We start from the raw sequence: 14,455 nt of genomic DNA on the forward strand, positions 1-14,455 counted from the left end.
ATTTTAAACACACCAACAACAAAAAACGTGAAAGAAAAAAAAATGGCTGGCTCTGGGACTATTTACGAGTTGCGGAATTGGATGTATATGCATAGAGATGCTAACGGGAGAGTGACGAAAGAATACCTTGCGGGGCTGGAGACATTTATGCACCAAGCAGATTCAACACCGCTCGCCCAAGAAAGTGGTAAGATGTTCTGTCCTTGTCGGAAATGCAACAATTCGAAATTGGCAAACCGTGAAAATGTTTGGAAGCATTTAATAAATAGAGGTTTCACGCCAAATTACTATATCTGGTTTCAACATGGGGAAGGTTATAATTATGATCAGAATGAAGCTAGTAGTAGTAATAGCAATTTTCAGGAAGAACCGGTTAATCATCATTTGCATAATGAACATAGTTACCATCAGGAGGAGATGGTAGATTATGATAGGGTTCATGATATGGTAGCTGATGCATTCGTAGCTCATGATGAAGATGAAGAACCTAATATAGATGCAAAAAAGTTTTACGGAATGTTAAACGCGGCGAATCAACCACTTTACAGTGGTTGTAGAGAAGGTCTCTCTAAATTGTCGTTGGCTGCTAGAATGATGAATATTAAAACTGATCACAATCTACCTGAAAGTTGCATGAACGAATGGGCGGACTTGTTTAAAGAGTATTTGCCGGAAGACAATGTGTCTGCTGATTCTTATTATGAGATTCAGAAATTAGTTTATAGTCTTGGGTTGCCTTCGGAGATGATAGATGTCTGCATCGACAACTGCATGATCTATTGGGGAGATGATGAGAAGCTAGAAGAATGTCGATTCTGCAAGAAGCCACGATTCAAGCCGCAAGGACGGGGACGTAATAGGGTACCGTACCAAAGGATGTGGTACCTACCAATTACAGACAGATTGAAAAGATTGTATCAATCAGAGCAGACTGCTGCAAAGATGAGATGGCATGCCGAGCATACTCAGACGGATGGTGAGATGACTCATCCATCAGATGCAAGAGCCTGGAAACATTTCAACAAAGTACATCCGGATTTTGCAAGCAATAGCCGGAATGTGTATCTCGGATTATGCACAGATGGATTTAGTCCGTTCGGAATGTCAGGGAGACAATATTCATTGTGGCCAGTCTTTCTTACGCCATACAACCTGCCACCGGAGATGTGCATGCAACGGGAGTTGCTATTCTTGACGATATTGATACCTGGTCCGAACCATCCAAAAAGGTCCATGGATGTTTTCCTACAACCACTGATAAAAGAGTTGAAGGATTTGTGGTCAACAGGGGTGAGGACGTACGACTGTTCAACGAAGACGAATTTTACGATGCGAGCTATGCTTTTGTGGACCATAAGTGACTTTCCTGCATATGGGATGTTGTCTGGATGGACTACACATGGGAGATTAGCTTGTCCATATTGTAATGGAACGACAGATGCGTTTCAACTGAAGAATGGTAGGAAGACAAGTTGGTTTGATTGTCATCGTCGATTTCTTCCCATTGGCCATCCTTACCGAAGAAACAAGACTTTGTTTAGGCACAAAAGGGTTGTGAGAGACACTCCTCCACCATATCTAACTGGAGAACAAATTGAAGCACAAATCGACTACTACGGAGCTAACGAAACAGTTCGTTGGGGTGGTAATTGGCATGTCCCTCGTAATATGCCTGATTCTTACGGTGTTCATCACAACTGGCACAAGAAGAGTATATTTTGGGAGTTGCCATATTGGAAGGATCTTCTTCTGCGCCACAACCTCGATGTGATGCATATAGAGAAGAATTTCTTTGAGAACATCATGAATACAATATTGAATGTCCCAGGGAAGACAAAAGACAACATAAAATCGAGGTTGGACTTGCCGGATATTTGCTCAAGAAGCGAGTTACATATTAAAAGCAATGGACAAGTTCCCGTTCCGATATTCAGACTGTCTTCAGAAAAAAAGTCGGTGTTGTTCAATTGGGTGGCATCAGAAGTGAAGTTCCCCATGGGTATGTTTCAAATCTCTCTAGATGTGTTGAAAAGGGTCAAAAGTTCTCCGGGATGAAGAGTCATGATTGTCATGTCTTTATGCAACGACTACTGCCCTTTGCATTTGCGGAGCTACTTCCAACAAACGTACATGAAGCACTTGCAGGTTCGTAGTGTTTTATATCACAATAATTTTATAACGGTCTAGTTTGCAAAATAATATATGACTAACAATGTGTTTAATTTTTTTTGGAATATAAAAGGCATTGGAGCATTTTTCAGGGATCTGAGCACACGCACTCTTAAAGAAGAAGTTGTGGAACAGCTTCAGGAGAACATTCCCATCTTATTGTGCAACTTGGAGAAGATATTTCCTCCTGGATTTTTTGACGTCATGGAGCATCTAGCTGTCCACCTCCCATATGAAGCATTGCTTCGTGGACCTGTACATTACGGATGGATGTATCAGTATGAGCGAGCCATGAAATATTTGAAGGGAAAAGCAAAGAACCTCGCCAAAGTTGAAGGTTCTATAATTGCTGGAAGTTTGACGGAAGAAGTTTCTCACTTCACATCGTACTACTTTGCGTCAAAAGTACGTACCCGAAAAGAGCTCCAAGAAGATATGATGATGGTGGGGTTGCGCCAACATATGCAGTTGCTGGTGTTCCAGACATCTTTAGCCAGATTGGACGACTCGGTGGGAAGTCTAAAGAGGTTTGGTGGTCGAGTGAACAAGACGCTCATAGTGCACACACCTATATTCTACTCAATTGCGAGGATCCATTGATGCGTTATTTTGAAAGGTAACATATATGGACACTTCAAAACCCATATAATTAATTATATAATTGCAAGAGATTCATTCCTATGAAATGTGATTAATTTTACAGCCTATTTGTTTCTCAAGTCGAAGAAACATTTCCTGGTATATCCACAAGTGACGTAGACAAAAGGAAAGATCAACACTTCATTAAGTGGTTGCGGAATCAGGTATTATAACTCAAACTATTTTTTCATACATGATTTGTATTTTAATGTTCTCTTTATTTTTGCAGGTTGATTATGACGACGATGCAGATTATCCTAAGTGGTTACACGAAGTAATTCAATCTCCACTTGTAAAGGTCACCACATCACAGATGTATTTCACACGAGGCTACACTTTTCACACATATGAGTATGGTAGACAGCGGGCGACCAGTAACTATGAAATATGTGTGAAAGGGGAAACAGATTTCTACGGGATCTTGACGGAGATTATTGAAGTCGAATTTCCAGGGATACTGAAGCTGAAATGCGTCATCTTCAAATGTGAATGGTTCGACCCCGTCGTCAACAGAGGTGTTCGGTCTAACAAATTTGGTGTAGTTGATGTCAACGGTGGACGTCGGTACAACAAATTCGAGCCTTTCATCTTAGCTTCACAAGCAGACCAAGTTAGCTTCCTTCCATACCCTCGGATGAGAGATTCGGGTATAAATTGGTTAGCAGTGATCAAAGTTACACCTCGAGGACGAATCATCAGTGGAGAAGAACCACCATTGCAAGAAGAACAGATAAATGAAGTCGAGGAACCTGAACAAGAAATTGATGACATCCTTCTCATTGATCCGCATAATCACGAATACGAAGATCTTACCGATGATGCCACAGACGAAGCTGTAGAAGACGAGTTTAATGAAAATGATGATATTTCTAGTGATGACGAGAATGTCGATGTATCCGATTGATGTATTTGATTTTATGTAGTTTGTTTTATGAATAAGATAATGTGGGAGTTTATTTTTATTATGAATAAGGACTTGTGGTTTGGGGTTTGGAATATATTATTATAAATAAGGTTTGAGGTAAAAGAATAGATTGAGGTTCAAGGGTAGATGGGTTTGGGGTTTGGAATATATGAAGTAGAAGATAAGGAAGATGAGGTTTGGGGTTTCGGATTTTAGGGATTTAAACATAGTACTCGTTAATTCCTCGTAATATAGCGTGGAACTTACGACGAAAAGTAAAATAAATAACGCGGGGCACGCTAATTCCACGTAAGCCGAAATCGTCGTAAGGTTGTCGTAATATAACGAGGAGTTTACGACGAAATTTAAAAAAATAAAAATAAACAGAGGCACGCAAATTCCACGTAAGCAGAAATCGTCGTAAACGAGTCGTAAACTAACGACGATATTACGACGAAAGTATTAAAAAATACTAAAAAAAGAAGAGAAGAAAGATGCTTGAATCACATTTGGCGAGACTTACGTAATCTCGACCACATGAGTTTCAAATATCTTCTTCTCCTCTTTTTTTTCCAAATATTTCTAATTTGGTGAAAAGCGGAACTTGCTACTTCCTCATAGTATAAAAACTAGTAAAAAAAGAAAAGAAGAAAGATTCTGGAATTATATGTGGCGAGACTTCCGTCTCGTCCACATAAGTTCCAAAATCTTTTTCTCTTCTTTTTTTTTCAAATATTTCTAATTTGAAAAGTTTTTTGGTGAGGTGTGTGATTTGAGATAGGGTGTGTTTTGTGAGTTTGTGTGTGGTTTGAGAAGGAAAGTTGTGGGTATTTATAGAAAATATATGCTCGCTAATTCCTCGTAACAGGTTAACTCGTTAATCCCACGTAACCCAAATCGTCGTAAAAACGTCGTTAACGAAAACGCGGGCCTTTGAATTTCGTCGCTATTTCCTCGTAAATAAAAACGCGGGCCTCTGTAATTCCTCGTAAATTTACGAGGAAATTACGAGGACAAGTAATCTTATATATACTCCGAGCGAGTTCGCTCTGTCTTTCCTCTCCATTTCCTCTCCACTTCCTCCCTAATTCGAAGCAATGGTAAGTCTCTCTAATTCCTCTCTAGTTTGATTAGTTTAGGATAGATTAGGTGGTTAGTATAGGGAATTTAGATAGGTTTACGGATCTTAGGTTATTTAGTGTTTGATTAGGTGGATAATGTTAGGAAGTATATTGTTCACAAAAATTTAAAAAATTAAATTTTTTTCTCAGGTTCGAAAAGGTAGACTTACTGCCCATTACAGAGAGATGTTCGGTGAGCCGGGTAGTCGTTTAGACCCGTCGTCTTCTTCAGCTCCCGGTTCTTCGGGTCAGGAGACTGTCCCCGAGACTCAGTACACTCAGAGAGTCATTGGAGAGACTTCTTCTAGTGCACCATCGTTTCCTCACGTGCCTCCCCAGATGGCTCCTCCTCCTGTGCCTCCTCCGATGCCGGCACCTCCGATGCCCGCGGCCGAGATTCATCCCGATTTGATGGTGCCTCCGAGTGCTCCTTACTCGCAGTACACCGTAGAGGACATTCTCCGTCTGCCAGGCAGAGAAGGTTTACCAGTCATCGACCCCGACCGACCGGACGGAACTTTATGGTATGTTTCATTATTTTTTTATTCTTTTTAAATTCTTTTATAACTTTAAAAAATAATTTATATTTTAAATTTGTATTTTTCAGGTGGGGGATTGACGGATGTCTTGCATCGGACGTAACCGACACGATAAAAGGTTACTTCTCCATGCCACATCCGAACTGGAAAACGACGCCCCAATACGTCAGAAAGACGTGGTTCAAAATTTACGCTGTAAGTTCTATTAATTAAATATATATCTTTAAATTTTTTAATTATTTATATAATTATTTTTTTCTGAAAAATTAATTATAAATTATTTTTTCCAACAGCAAAAATATAATTGGGCCTTGGGGATCACTGAGAGGGTGAGGAAGAAGTTTGTCGCGAAGGCGAAAGTTCGCTTGTTGGACACGGTCTCCAACTGGAAGGGTGACTGGATCGTGAAGGGGTATGAGCGTGGCAAACCCGCTGAGCTCACCACGGATGTCTGGGATGGCCTCATCCGATATTGGCGTCTTCCTGATTCCATTAGAATCGCCCAGTCTTGCTCTAACTCCCGTAACACAGTCGATGAGCACGGGAACGGGCCGATGCTTCACACTACGGGCCAAAAACCCCACGCCGGTGTCCGTTTGGAAATGGTAATTAAAAATTTAATTGTATTAAATTTTTAGTATTTTTTATATATATTCTAACTAACAACTTTCTTAAATGTTTTTTTAGGCCAAAGAGACGGGAGAATTCCCGTCTCTTATGCAACTTTACGAGAGGACCCACAAGAACAAGGCGGGCCGATTTATAGATGGCAAGTCCGAGCAAATCTACAACGATTTGGCTGCTCGGGTTGAAGAACGCCAGACCCAGCTGACCCAACAGTCCACCGATGGATTACCCGTCACCTTATCCACACCTGAAGTGGATAAGCTTTACGAGGAGGTAAATTTTCTAAAATTTTAATTTTCTTAAATATTTATTTAATTTAACTTTAAATTTTTACTAACAAAATTTATTTTTTGTTTTTAAGGTTGTCCCTAAAAAAAAGGGACGGACGTTGGGGATTGGTTCCGTCAACGATGTTCCGAGAGCGACATCGTCTTATGCTCAGCGACGGGATGATGAAGTCTCTCAGCTGCGTAGGGAGTCCGAAGAGCTGCGTAGAGAGTCCACTCAGCTGCGATCTCGTATGGGTGGACTCGAGGGCTTCTTGGACGTTGTAGCGGCCACAAATCCGGAATGGGCGACTTTGTTGAGGACCATGCGACAACAAAATCCTATCCCAGGCCAGTCACCGACCGACGACTCACATGCCGAGGCGGATGTTCAGGCGAGGAGTGATGAATTCTACGAGGCGATTAACGACCACCACCACCACCCTTAGTTCTTTTTAATTTCGGTTCTTGTATTATGAATTCAAAACTTATTTATATATAAAATATTTTTGGTTTTGATTTTTTTAGAATTTTAATTTTATTAATAATTTAAATAATTTAAATTATATTTATAATTAATAATTTTTTATATTTCTATAAAATAATGAAACGAAGTAAATTCGTAGCTAATTTTGCGGCTTCTTTACGTGGAAGCTTAACGTGGTTTTTACGAGGAAACATTTACAAGGAAATAACGTGGAAATCTATCAAGGTTTTTACGTTTTCTTTACGTGGAAACATTTCAAGGTATTTACGTTTATTTTACGAGTATTTATTTACGTGGGTTTTACGTGGAAAGTTTTTCGTGGTATTTACGAGGAAATGTAGCGACGTCCTTACGTGGAACCTTTACGTGGTCTTTACGACGAAATATCCTCCTTCGTTTTTACGACGAAATTATTTCCTCGCTACCTTACGACGAAATAGCGAGGATATATGCGTTACGACAAACGTATAACGACGAAACTGGTTTCCTCGCTAATTCGTCGTAACACTGCTTTTACGACGAATTAACGAGGAAAACTGCCCTCGTAAAACTTGTGTTTTCTTGTAGTGATTCTGTTTTCCCCGTAAACTTCATTAGATTTGTTTGCTAAAAAATAACTTAAGTAGTTGTATATATATATATGTGTGTGTTAATTAAATTTACATAAAAGATTTGTATCAACTACTTCAAATGCTTGTTCAGTGTCATCCTGCCCTGACTTCTGACTGTGTCCGTATACATAGGCAATGAATTGTGGACGGTGAAAAAAAGAAGCTGACGTTATAAATTAATTTTCACGTCCATATATATTAATATATATGGAGAATAGCATAAAGATAGAAACAAGAAAAGACAAGTTCATGTGGGCAAGACAATGTTAGCTTTCAATCTCATGGCTTCCAAGCTGAACTCGTGTTCCAATCTATTCATTCTATTTCTGTTGCATTTAGTGAACTATACCTTAGCAATATTCGATGATGGCCTCTAATAGTTTTTTTTTTACTATATACTGTATTATAAGACCATTGCATATTGAAAAAAACACCTTTTTCTGTATCAACAGTAATTAACGTTGAACGTATAAACTAACCAAACCATTGATTTCATCGTTGGAAAATTGGTATGTTCATTTCATGCACAATTAACTTATATGCAGAAATACATATTTAAGAATACGTACATATAAACATTATTAATTGATTGGAGATATGGCTGGTATGAAGTTGATATAAATTATTGAGATTATTTGCTCAAAATTTTTTTATTGAGATTAATGAAAAAAATAAATAAATGAGAAGATGTTAATGTTAATGCTTCATATATCCCCACTTCTTACAACTGTACATCTCTGTACTCTCTACCTTTCCATTTATTTCAAGTCGGCCAATGGATCGATCGTGCACCCCCCCCCCCCCCCCCCCCCCCCCCCCAAGTATATTAAGACTACCAATATTGTTAATCTCCTCATTAACATATGTGTTCAGAATGAAATATATATCAATGCCATGTATTTATTTACAATATATGCAAGCAGAGAGTGAGTAGCTTCATGAATTCGAGTAACTGAATAAAATAGCAGACCTGAACTTTTCTCCCGTTTTTCTTTGGTTTCACGTTTATGCATGTATATATGATAAAGTGACGCTTACATTTTGTAAAAGCAGGATAATATAGTGTTACTAAATATTTTGCTAGTCGGTTATACATTATTCAAAGAAGCTATGTATAAACATATACACACAAGAAAAATAAAGTAATATTTGTGTTATAATACTATCTGATTTTGTAGAAAGTAGATGCGTAGAAAATTGACCAAAAAGAAAACACTATACCCTTGTGTACGAAAGTTGACTCCAAAAACCATCAAACATCCATATACATATAGCTTTTAAGTTTTTATTATATCGTCAAATTGAAATATATTTTATATAACTCAAGTACATCCGTACGTTACAATGTATATGTTTGACGATTGGAGATTTATAATTCAAAAGGAAAACCCTTGACTTCATCAGAAATGGAAAATTTAAGTTGTTTTTGCATGTTCATGATCAACATTTTTTTTTTTGGGTGCAAATGTTAAGATTTATACCAATTTTCTCATTGTAACATTTAGTTCATACTAAGTAACAGATGGACGAGATTAAAAAAACATCCAAACCGAACAGTCGAAACGAAAAGCCAATCACTTCACACATATTCTTAGCTCAGTTTGGTTTCATAAAAGGGAATTCTAAGGAAATCACAAATCAAAAAAGTTGAATAAAAAAAATTAGGTGAGAGGGTGTCTCTGTATTGGGGGATGTCCAATTGAAATATTTTTTTTATTATATACATTTAAAGATGTGTATGTGTTAGAGAACTCCATAAATGATTCTGTCTAAAATCTTCGTGGTTCGTCTTCATAAAACCATAAATTGTAATGGGTCCATATTTATCTCTACAGCTATATCATGGCTGTGTTTGCTTAGGCGTCTCCTTTCATTTTCACACCCACCCAATCCTTTTCCTCGATAACTCTTTTATGTTTTCTTGTATTTTCTGTCACGTAGTGGTAGTCTGAAGTTACAGGTTGGGTCTTCGATATTGGTCCCAAGAAGTTAACTAAAGGCCTTACAATATGTAAGTCCATCTATACGTTGGGCCTGAAGATGCTTTGTTGTTAAAGCTAGAAGAAGCTTTACTTGGACTTTTTTGAATATAGGAAAAATGCTATATTTTGTTTCTTTTTAAAAAACACATTAGAGACTTCCTATTTTAAAATTTTGTTTTATTTTTCAAGAAAAAAAAATAAGTTTGTAATTGTAAAATGTTTTGATTGATATGTAGAAACTCTAAAAAGTTATGTTTTGTTTGAGTGCTGGAATTAAATGGGATATGAATAAAGTGAAAATAAACATAGGTAACATTTTTTGGGTCAAAAAACACACACACAGAATATAAAATTAGAAATTTGATAGGATATTTGTAAATGCATTGTTAACATTTTGTTGTAGCAGATGTAGCTAAGCCTTAGGCTATATGTATGGGATACAAATCAACTTTACAATTGGTTTCATATACAAATAAATCACAAGTGCATAAACAACTTTATACTAACACAGTCACATTTATCCTAATCAGTGAAAACTAACGATTAATTAAAGAATTAGTCAAATTGAGTGACTAATCACGTGACAGACCTAAACCCTGCCTAACCTTCTTCTTCATCCAGAAGCACACCATCTTCTCCCCGATCCTCGCCGGCGCCGATTTGCTCCTTGTCAGCTCCCGCCGCCGCACAATCCCTAACTCATCCCCGCCAATGTTCGCTTCCGGCTCGTTAACCCCGTTCATTTTCCCGGTGGCTCCAACGGCAACTTCCGATCTAACATTTCGCTCTCTTTCCTTTCGCGATTCTGCTTCTCGTTCGTTGTTTTCTTCCCAGAATCTGAAAGCCAGCGAAGACGAACTGTACGGCGCGGATCTGCTTCTCGTCAGCAAAAGAGCGTTTATCGGCGGCGTGGCGGAGGAAGCCGTCGACGCGACTAATCTAGGGATTTTGAAATTTTCTTCCTCCTCGTCTTCTTCGTTTAGCTCTGCAACTTCTACAGATGATTCCGTTACCGGACGATTAAATTGATTTACCGGAGAATCTTTCTCTTTCCGGCGAGAACACGGAAACGTGAAAAGTTTCCATTTCGGCCAAAACGACGACGTTTTGATTTTCCCAGCGAGACCGTTGCGGATCCACTCGCATCGTTTTCGGGTCGGGTTTTCGCGACACTCGGGTTGAATTTTGGGCTTCGATCGCTTGACTCGGACCTGACCCATGCAAGTGACTTTCGGAGACGACGGCTCTTGACTCACCGCTGCTGCCGCAGATTTATTCCGGCGAACGAAGAGAGGGCTCGCGCGGGACCTTCCTTTGCTTCGGCTTCGGCTTCTGCTCCCGCCGTTGCTGTTGCTCTTCAAGAACCCCATGAAAGGCGGCGGATACTTCTCGACTTGACCCGGACTCGAAACGGGTCTCCGGGAAATCATCATCGTCCTCTTCTTCCCTTGCTTGCTTTCTATCTCTCCTCCCACTGAGTTCAGCTTCGTTTTGTCTGCACTCGGGGACTTTTTTCCGTTTTTATTTTTACTTTTCAGGCTTTCAACACTTAATGTTTTGTTTTACGGAATAAAACATTTCTTTTTAGTTTCGTTTTTAGGTTCTTTATGACTCATGAGCTCACTTTAATGTATGTTGTTTAATACTTATGATTTACGTCTTAATCTGTTATATAGCACTTACTTATTCAGACAAACAATTTCGATTAACTTCTTAATTCACTTTTCTTCTCTTTTGAAGATTTTGTGGTCTCTAACCATTAGAGATAAGTAAGTACATTGAACCACACAACCTATTATTACTATATTCTTTTAATCTTCTTCTGCATCTTTGACTACTTTGGAAGGAATCTTTAGAAATTTTTTTAATCTAAATTTGGTTGTGTTGTTTTGTTGAGTATTAAATTTTTTTACCTTTTTGTTCTTAAAATCTGATAATGTACGTTCAACCAGAAAAAAAAAACAACTTATTACGTCATTTATACAGAATCACAAATAATTTATCAAATGAATGGTGACGTAACATTTTTCATCTTTCAGTACGACGTTATTGAAACATTTATGAATTTTATCATTCACACCAAGAGATTTTTTTAGGGAGAGTTCAAAGCAAATTATTAAAATTACATTTCAATTTATGATATTTCACAAATTCGGAATTTGAACTTTTTGTTATTGCCTTTTTAAAAACAAGAACTAAACACAGACAAACAAATATGTATGAGAACAGAAAACTGGACCCAATTTCGGGAAAATAGCAATTTATTGGCCAAGAGATCACTAGAGGTTGATGGTCTAAAAGCAGAATCGATGATTAAATGTATTTAGGACACACGAAGTAAGAATTTGACGTAGCTTTTGATGTTATGATTTGGAGATGACTAAAAACATAAAGTGAAAATCTTTTTGGACTATAAAAGCATCACATAGATTTCGAATTTTTTTCCGAAAAATATAACAATATTGTTTTAATATATTGTTGCATCCTGCACTGACATTTAATAATGTTCAAAGAGGTTTGGAACCTTTGATGTTTCCGTTTTTCAAGAAAATAACGATTTTATAGTGGTTATTCCATCTATTTTAAGAGTATTATGAAATTTTCTAAATTAATTGATAAAAAAATTATAACGATTCTCATATGCCATGAAAGATAGTTTAACATACATTAATACAAATGTAGAATGTAGTTAGAAATTTTAAAACAACACTAAATATTTTAGGTTTCAATATATAAACATTTACCAAAAACTCAACATTTCGTAGGGGTTAACACATATATTTTGAGAAAATTTCGAAAAATATGAAAATATTGTTTTAATGCATATTTGCATCATTCACTAACATATAATAATGTTCAAACAGATTTGGAGCATTTGTTGTCTCTGTTTTTCAAGAAAATAGCGATTTTATAGTGGTTATTCCACCGATTTTGGAAGTATTATGAAGTTTTACTAAATTAATTGATAAAAAATTATAACGATTCTCATATACCATAAAAGAGAGTTTAACATACATTAATACAAATGTAGAATGTGGTTGGAAATTTTAAAACAACACTAAAGATTATAAGTTTCAATGTATAAAACATTTTTGTAGGTGCTACACATAGATTTTGAGAAAATTTTAAAAATATGACAATGTTTTTTTAATGCATAGTTGCATCATGCACTAATATATAATGATGTCCAAAGTGATTTAGAGCCTTTGTTGTCTCCGGTTTTTAAGAAAATAACGATTTTATAGTGGCTATTCTACCGATTTTGGGAGTATAATGACGTTTTACAAAATTAATTGATAAACAAATTATAACGATTCTCATATACCATGAAAGAGAGTTTAACATACATTAATAAAAATGTAGAATGTGGTTAGAAATTTTATAACAACACTAAAGATATAGGTTTCAATATATAAAGCATTTACTAAAAACTCAATATTTTTGTAGGGGGGTTAAAACATAGATTTTGAGAAAAATTTGAAAAATGTGACAATATTGTTTTAATGCATACTTGTATCCTGCACCAACATATAATGAGGTTCTAAGAGTTTTGGAGTCTTTGTTGTCTCCGTTTTTCAAGAAATAGCGATTTTATAGTTAACTATTCCACTGATTTCGAGAGTATTATGAAGTTTTACTAAATTAATCGATAAAAAAATTATAACGATTCTTATATACCATGAAAGAAAGTTTAACATACATTAATACAAATGTAGAACGTGGTTAGAAATTTTAAAACGACACTAAAAATTTTAGGCTTCAATATATAAAGCATTTACTAAAAACTCAACATTTTCGTAGGGGTTAACACATAGAATTTGAGGAAATTTCAAAAATATGAAAATATTGTTTTAATGCATATTTTCATCCTTTACTAACATATAATGATGTTCAAAGAGTTTTGGAGCCTTTGTTGTCTCCGTTTTTCAAGAAAAAGCGATCTTATAGTTAATTATTTCACCGATTTCGAGAGTATTATGAATTTTTAGTAAATTAATCGATACAAAATTATAACGATTCTCATATACTATGAAAGAGAGTTTAACATACATTAATACAAATGTAGAATGTGGGTATAAATTTTAAAACAACACTACAAATTTTAGCCTTCAATATATAATGCATTTACCAAAAACTCAATATTTTCGTAGGGGTTAACACATAGATTTTGAGAAAATTTCAAAAATATAACAATATTGTTTTAATACATATTTGCATCCTTTGCTAACATATAATGATGTTCAAAGAGGTTTGGAGCATTTCTTTTCTCCGTTTTTCAAGAAATTAGCGATCTTATAGTTAATTATTCCATCCACTTCGAGAGTATTATGAAGTTTTACTAAATTAATCGATAGAAAAATTAGAACGATTCTCATATACAATGAAAGAGAGTTTAACATACATTAATACAAATGTAGAATGTGGTTAGAAATTTTAAAACAACACTAAAGATATAGGTTTCAATATATAAAGTATTTACCAAAAATTCAATATTTTTATAGGGGTTAACACAAAGATTTTGAGAGAATTTCAAAAAATATGACAATATTGTTCTAATGCATAGTTGCATTCTTCACTAACATATAATAATATTAAAAGATGTTTGGAGTCTTTGTTGTCTCCGTTTTTCAAGAAAATAGCGATTTTCTAGTGTTTATTCAACCGATTTTGTGAGTATTATGAAGTTTTGCTAAATTAATGATAAAAAAATTATAATGATTCTCATATACCATGAAAGAGATTTTAACATACATTAATACAAATGTAGAATGTGGTTATAAATTTCAAAACAACACTAAAAATTTTAGGCTTCAATATATAAAGAATTACCAAAAACTCAATATTTTCGTAAGGGTTAACACATAGATTTTGAGAAAATTTCAAAAAATATTAAAATATTGTTTTACTGCATAGTTGCATCCTGCACTAACATATAATGATGCTCAAAGTGGTTTGGAGCCTTTTTGTCTCCGTTTTTAAAGAAAATAGCGATTTTATAGTGGTTATTCCACCGATTTTTGGAGTATTATAAAGTTTTACTAAATTAATTGATAAAAAATTATAAAGATTCTCATATATCATGAAAGAGAGTTTAACATACATTAATACA

At 35.7% G+C, this 14,455-nt stretch overlaps 1 pseudogene; it reads right to left on the bottom strand.

The window, feature by feature from the left end:
• Window positions 1–9,754: 9,754 nt before the first annotated feature.
• On the bottom strand, window positions 9,755–11,172 carry LOC125582058 (annotated as a pseudogene).
• Window positions 11,173–14,455: the final 3,283 nt, after the last annotated feature.

This window comes from Brassica napus, chromosome C2 (assembly GCF_020379485.1).
Source record: "Brassica napus cultivar Da-Ae chromosome C2, Da-Ae, whole genome shotgun sequence".
In the NCBI taxonomy this organism is placed as follows: domain Eukaryota; kingdom Viridiplantae; phylum Streptophyta; class Magnoliopsida; order Brassicales; family Brassicaceae; genus Brassica; species Brassica napus.